The sequence below is a fragment of the Triticum dicoccoides genome, chromosome 5A (genome assembly GCF_002162155.2).
Source record: "Triticum dicoccoides isolate Atlit2015 ecotype Zavitan chromosome 5A, WEW_v2.0, whole genome shotgun sequence".
Lineage (NCBI taxonomy): Eukaryota > Viridiplantae > Streptophyta > Magnoliopsida > Poales > Poaceae > Triticum > Triticum dicoccoides.
The window spans coordinates 377,417,864-377,425,382 of NC_041388.1; the positions used below are offsets into that span (position 1 = coordinate 377,417,864).

General features: G+C 45.2%; 1 long non-coding RNA gene across 1 annotated transcript; it reads left to right on the top strand.

Annotated features, from left to right (window-relative positions):
• Positions 1–3,738: 3,738 nt before the first annotated feature.
• Positions 3,739–4,703, top strand: LOC119297368. Its single transcript, XR_005145639.1, has 2 exons — positions 3,739–4,232; positions 4,336–4,703. It is a non-coding gene; the product is annotated as an uncharacterized LOC119297368 (long non-coding RNA).
• Positions 4,704–7,519: the final 2,816 nt, after the last annotated feature.

The window sequence follows — 7,519 nt, forward strand, 5'->3', positions numbered from 1 at the left end:
GAGGAGGAAGAGGAAGAAGAGAGGAAGAAGAAGAAGGAAAAGGGGCCTTGCTCTACGCAATAGAGCTATGTCATCTTCAACTTGCTTGTGGACGATAACCGTGTTATCCTCTAAACTATGCTCTTCGATTTGGTTGTGAATTACTATGTGTTATGAACTACTATCTCTCCTCCTCGATTTGGTTGTGATCTACTATGTGTCATGAAGTACTATGTATTATGAATTAGTATGTGTCGTGATCTACTATGTGTCGTGAACTACTATGTGTCACAGTTCTTTGCTTGTTATGTGTCGTGAACTACTATCTCTCCTCATCGGAATATGTGTGCATGTGCCAAAAAATTTGCTAAGTACAGGTGCAACGCCTAGCCCTGGGGCGTTGCACTGTACAGTGTGGCGCCTCGGTGCTAGGCGCTGCATGGGTTGTAGCTTGCAAACAGAATGTTTGCTCTCTGTTTAGCTCAGTCCATGTGTGCAACGCCTCGGCTCTAGGCATCACACTGTATAGTGCAGCGCCTAGAGCTCAGGCATTGCACACATGGACTGAGCTAAACAGAGAGCAAACATTCTGTTTGCAAGCTACAGCCCATGCAGCGTACAGCCCATACAGTGCAACGCCTACGCCTCGGTGCTAGGCGCTGCATGGGCTGTAGCTTGCAAACAGAATGTTTGCTCTCTGTTTAGCTCAGTCCATGTGTGCAACGCCTCGGCTCTAGGCTCAGTCCATGTATTAACGTGTTAGGCAAGCGAAGATGTGAATAGTGTGAATGAAAAGCAAAGAGGGCAAATACCACAAAGTTCATCATTGGAGCTGAAGGGATCACTGAGTTGCCTTTCCTGACTAATGCGTTGTACTGGTGTTGGGCTACCTCATCAAAAACAGTGGGTTCTTCCAAAATCTCCTCAGCATACGCCGGCTTGCATACCTTCACACGGGTACTTGCAAGAAACCATGTCAGATAGTTGTTGAACGCTACAGGGCAGTGCTCACGAAGCTGGACTCCTTTTCCAGCCCTAGCTTGCTCCACACTAAGCGCAAACTGTACGACATACTTTCTGTGATGCTTGGCCCAATCCTTAGTCTTCCGCTGCCTTTTCCTATCCAACCTGAGAGTTAGAAACATAATATTAGTAGCATTGAAACCGCCGAGAAGCTGCTAAGTACTCAAGGTTAATTATATCTTACGCGTGTAGCAACTTGTCCGTGTCCTCCCACTCCAGCGGATGTGCCTGGAACAAACCAAACTGACGGCGCACTCGATGTGGGAGGTGAAGCTCAACCGCCCAGTTGCATATGAGTGGGCACCGCATACGCCAGAGATCCCTATCCCTAGTGCACATCGGATTCAGCCTGAACTCTAAAGGGTTACCAAAACTATCTCATGTTCCATACGGCTCCCATATCACCTGCAAAATGGGATAGAATGCAAAATTGATATCGAGTTGCAATAGAAGCATCATAATCACTTATGCCATGTCAATTCACCTGCTCAGGCGTGATCGCGTCAAGCTCGCTCTGGTACAACTTGTACATGACCGAGGGATCATCTGTCGTCTCATTTATCACATCCCACTTGTAAGCCCAAGTGGGTAGCCGTAGTAGGTCGCCTTTGTCGTCCCAATCATCGTACTTCACCTTCTTCGGACGTCCAACCGGCAAACGCTCCCAGCTCCATATGGAAAGTGCGAGCAAACAACCACCAATACCTCCAGATGACCTACAACAGGCTTCGTCCAACTGCACATAAAAGAGAACATGGTTCAATTAAGAGCAAGATCACATTCATAATGTAGCAATGAAGTGAAAAAGAAACAACTTCATACCTGTCTATACAAGTAAGCCAGTGTCGCCGAACCCCAACTCCATTTGCTATCGAAGACGGTCAACGCCTTCAGCCACATCCATGGAGCATTCTTGCCTGTGCCATCAGCAAACATAGTCCTGGATATCACATACCACATGTATACACGAGCATATGTCTTGACCGTGTCCTCATCAGCTTCCGGTGGGCAAGTACCAAAGTGCTCAGTAATCCACGTGAAAGTAGCACCGGCTGCGACTCTTTCCTTCTTCTTGTTTTCTGCTGCTGGTTCCGGAGGCTCCGGAGGAACCATACCGATAAGGGCATGCATCTGCGCGCGCCACCCATCGGAATCGGTGCTCATACATAGAGGATTCCCATCGATAGGAAGACCGGTGATCATAGCAATATCCTGGAGCGTCACTGTCATCTCCCCGGTCCGTAGATGGAAACTATGTGTCTCTGGCTGCCAATGATCAATAAGCGCGGTGAGTGCTGCAGCATTGTTGGGTGGCGTCGACCGTCTGACCATACGAATGAAAGGGAGAAGTCATGTCTCCCTTACATACGGCGTGTATCGCTCATCATAGCGCATCCACCCAAGGGTGACCCCGTGAGAACGAAGCTTCAAAGGTGCAAGCGCCTACAAACAAACAATTCATAACATTACATACGAGGCATTTGTGTTTGAAATAAATACGAAATTCATAAAACAGGCCACTTTCATTATTACCCGCTGCTCCACCGCCTAGCGTACGACCGGTGTTGTTTGTCCCAGTGATCATCGAGAAGCCAAACCATCCTAAATTTTTTGAAAGAAAGCTTTCTTGTCAACACGATTATCTTTTCAATACAAATAAACTAAAGTACGCCTACTAGATGCAAAATACAAAGCATATGTATCCAAACCATTCTTGCCAATACAAATGTAATTTCAATAAACTAAACTAAGCCTACCTCATGCAAGATTCAATACAAATATCTTTTCCATATAAATAAAATGTCAACCTATGTATCCAAACTATATAAATAACATGTCAACCTATGTATCCAAACCACATTCTAGTCTAACAAGGGTTCCCCAAATCTAATACATGCAAGATTCAAACAAAAATTCCCCAAATCTAATACACACAAAATTCAAACAAGGGTTCCTCAAATCTCCGAAATAGCATACATTCTATGGATAGAAAGAAGGGGATCGGAGAAAAGTACCTTCTAGGATGGATTGGTGAAGGAATCCACGGGGCAAATCGTCAGATTTGAAGATTTTTTAAGAGGGGATTGAGAGGGGGAGAGGAGGAAGCCGCCGACCGCCTGTTCTGTAACTCCTCTAGAACGAATGGGTGGGGTGGGGGGGGGCAGCGGGCGGCTGGCATCTAAGTCACAGTGTAGCGCCTGCGGGCCGGGCGCTGCACATTACGGTGCAGCGCCTAGCTCGGAGGCGCTGCACTGCTGGGTGCGGGCCCAGGGCTGCCACGGTGGACTGAAGTGCAACGCCCCCGAGCTAGGCGCTGCACCGTAGGGTGTGGCGCCGTCGTGGCGGGCGCTGCACAAAAAGGTCAGGGGTGTGAAATAGTTTCACGGGCAGTTCATTTTGTGAATTGATTTCGTCCACAGGTCAAAATAGTCAAATTTGCCGTATCCAGTTATAGGCCCATCATAAATATATAGCCAATTTCAATAAATTCTTATAGCCTTTGTGAAGAATGCGCGTATATACTTTCGTGTGTGTGTATCTTGAACCTTGGTGATATATAGCTTACCACATTTCCCATATATATATATATATATATATACACTATTAAAGAGGGATCGAACGTCGTGATGGTTCGACCACCTCGTTCGATTCCCCCGCCTCCCCACCTCCCTTTGTACGTCAACCCTCGCGCGAGGGCCACGCCCGCAGCAACCCTTTACCCCCGTTGAAAAAAAAGGACAATGGGGGAGATGGAAACAACCGCTCCTGCGGCACCCACGACACATACCACGCCCAATCTCCCCCAACCCCCTCGCCCCCACTTCCACATCTCAGCCGAGAAAAATCGCCGCCCCAAGCCCCCAACACTCCTGCCGTGATTGGGGTCTCCGGTGTAGGAGGAGCCGCGGCCCGTGGCGACTCTTCTCCCCTGCACCCCGAGCTCCGATGGCCTAACTCTGGGAGCCGAAGTAGTCAAGGCGTGGTGGTCTCAAGCACAGAGACGCCGATCCTGATAGCGCCCTGGCCACGACGCCGACGGCACGCCTTCATGGCGGTCATGCACATGAGCGATAGGAGAGGGTGGCACTAACTATGGTTGCGGCACCGATGAGTTCGCAGGACGAGCCCTGCGCGGCATCGGCAAGACCGGTATAGGTTGCCGCACCAGCGAGCTCTGTGGTACATGCGACCATGCCGGCGCAGTTCCTCAAGATTGGATGTCTGCACTCGTAAGGCTCTCTTCATAAATCCCATCTTCTTCTTAACTCTATTCTACCACAATATGCACATGTACGTCATTGACTGGTGCACCGTACTGTATCTCGGTTGCAGGCTGGTGATAACAGCCATCTTGGACGCCTTCTTCGAGGACCTCGGCTTGCTTAAGGCGATGATTGATCGTCCAACTTACTCTGGTTGTGGCATAGCATGCACACTAGGTGTTTGTTCATTTGTTTGTGCTGCCTTTGATAGGTTCCCTGCCTATCGATTTTTTTTCTCTGCCAAGAAGTGCATATTGTTGATTGTTCCTTCCTAAGTCTCTCGTACTAGCATTTGTTTCTCTGTCAAGTTGTTAGCTTTGAGATGCACTGTGCAGATACATATACTTCTCTTTTTTTATTGAAAGGATACATATACCCCTACTTGTCTTTGTAACTGTAGCCCCGTCTATCAGGTGATTCTTTGACTTGTTGAGTTAACACCTGCTGTTTTTTCTGAATGTTATCTGAATCTAGGAACCTACATGATTGCATAATTGTGGCTAAATATATATTGTTCAATTCATGTGTTGTGCTCCTACCTCTCTGCTCTTCTCTTGTGTGCTTACACCTTTTATACTACTCAACTGTCTTCTAGATTCCTGTGCATATTCATGAATGATTTCTTATTTTTAGTTTAATTCCAACAGAATACAGAGGAGCATGCCCATGGACAATTTCATGTATGTGTATTGCCATCTATGTTTAGTTTGTATCTTGCATACTAAGGCAACCTGTTCTAACAAAATTCACATCTCGGAGTATTGTACTGCTAAGGATCTGGCTTATTTTTTCTTTTCTCCATGATGCTACAGATGGTCAAAGCATGATTCCATGAGTATAACCTACATCAGCCATGAGGGTCTTCAGGTCTGCTCTAAAATTATAACTTGTAGTTATTCTAAATTGATAATGTTGGCATGTATGTGGAATCAAAAATCATAGCTTGAATTGCTTCTGAACAATAATATTGTCTTCCAATTCTATAATATTTATTTTCTATGCCGATACTATTAACCTGTTCCTTGGTTTATATCTTCTCTACCTGGGTCATTCTGTATGTTGTGGCTGTATCAGAGTATATGTCAACTAATCAAAGATGTATACTCCTAATGCTTTTTCTTACAATTGTATGGGTGATTGTGATGCACAAACTTCTAGCAGCAGTAGTGCTACCTGCTATTGCCAGTCGGTAGGCAGGCTGGTGCAACCGCCTGTCTTGAAGGTGATGTCATTTTGGGAAGCTTGTATTAGATATATATTCTTTGGAGTGAATAAAACCTTGAATAAAAAAAGAATGAGAATAGAGGGGAGACTTCCCCCTGTCTTATTCTTATAGGAGATGAGAGACTTGAACGTGGGCTGGCAACATCAACCTTTGTGCTGTCCAACACTCCACCAAGAAGAGCCCCTCAATAAAACCATGAGTAAAGATTCCAACGTTTGAGATTCTAGCATGGAAAAAAAAGGATATGGCGACTGAACTTAACCAGTCTGATGCTACATTTATACTTGAATAAATTTGGTTTATTCATGGTTCAAATGAACAGATGGTGTTTATTTATCATGTAAAGACAAATGCAATATGGGATATGCACAAGTGTTCATATCTGATTTTTGTTTGGGATTTGAGAACACCATGCGGAAGATGATACAGTACCTTTTTCTTTAGAAAGGAATGGATCAATTTTGTATTTAAGGTTGTGGGTGTCCCAAAAACAACTGAAGGTTTTGGTTGCCGAAGTGACATAGAATGCACTTTGCCCAAATCGTGGTTACCAAAGTGACATTGAACGCACTTTGCCCAAATATCAAAATATAACAATACATTGCGCAATGGAGTTTATTTGTCTGTCATGATTAGCTTTCACAGCTTTTGCAAACACAAGACTTTGATTTAACTGCATGAAGAGCATAATAATACATAAATACCGGGCCTCTTAACTAGACAACTATCCTACATACCCATGCTCTTCATGCGTACACTATTGTTTTGGCCATTGGACTTAGGGAGAGATCACTCATACTCTAATGTTTTGGCCATAATATTTAGCGAGAGATCACTCATGTGTGAACCAGGGCGAATAGGACAGGAAATACATTACTAGGAGTAAAAAAGGATAGAAAAGGCTAGGGAGGAAATGATTACATAAAAACCTAGGGGTAATAATTAGAGGTTGGAGCTAAAACAAGGTCTTTTATGAGATAAAGCATGTCCCCCGTGATTATGCAGAGCCGTTTAATGCATCATGTTTTGTTTCCTCCGAGTCTGTAAATATTGGGTCAACAAATTGGAAAAACAATGACACATCGACACCTACACCTGGTCATTAAAAAAATACCAAAACTGGGCGGAAACAAAGCAAAAGAGAAAGCATGTAATGGTGTTATGTTTGGTGGAGCCAAGGGTATTCCTGCAGGGAAAATGCGAGGTCCTCCCGTAGCTCATATGCTCCCATTCTAAGGGGCACCAACCATGGCAGAGAAAGCTTGTGAAACATTGCAGAAAAAACCCTCAAGTAGTCATATTATTGCGTCCAATTCCACATGCTTGGAAGCTAACCGTTGGAGCACACATCCATCGATCCATCTGTGCCCTAGCATGGGATCATGTGGGCTACGAGAGCACCCGATACTTTCCCAATTCTTGTAGGCACAAGGATGGAGAAGACGACATGCGACAAAGAGGAAACATTAACTCAATGATTGGGTCACAAGGGAGAAGATATAAAGAAGTTGCTGATTGTTAAGTTGCGGCGGCAAATTTCATGCATGTTGGGCGCTAATAACTACTAATCTATTTCATAATCGGTCTCCTTTAAACGCCGATGACAAGTGTGACATGATGGCGCAACTAAAAAACATGCACGATGATCACCTTGGAAAACATAGCCGTGGGCGAGAAAGCACGATGGAGTGAGGCCACAATGATTCACGGTGGGCCGAGGGTTCCGGGGCATCTAGAAATATAGCTCCGCGGTGGATACTGCTAGACAAGACCGGGCAGGAGGGCACAAGAGAGAGGGCTAAAGAGGGGAAATAAATGGGAGCTCACCATGTGCACAAGGTCAGCAACGACATGAGAGCATTGAGACAAGACCATCTTTAGCAGTGAAGACATGCTCCAAAACGATATCTATCTCAACAGTCATAAGCCGCATATGACATACATACCCATTGTAAATTTCAATAATAATCGATATCAATGTCCCTATATGTCTATGTTCGTTCTTCCGTGGCAACGCACGGGTACTCAG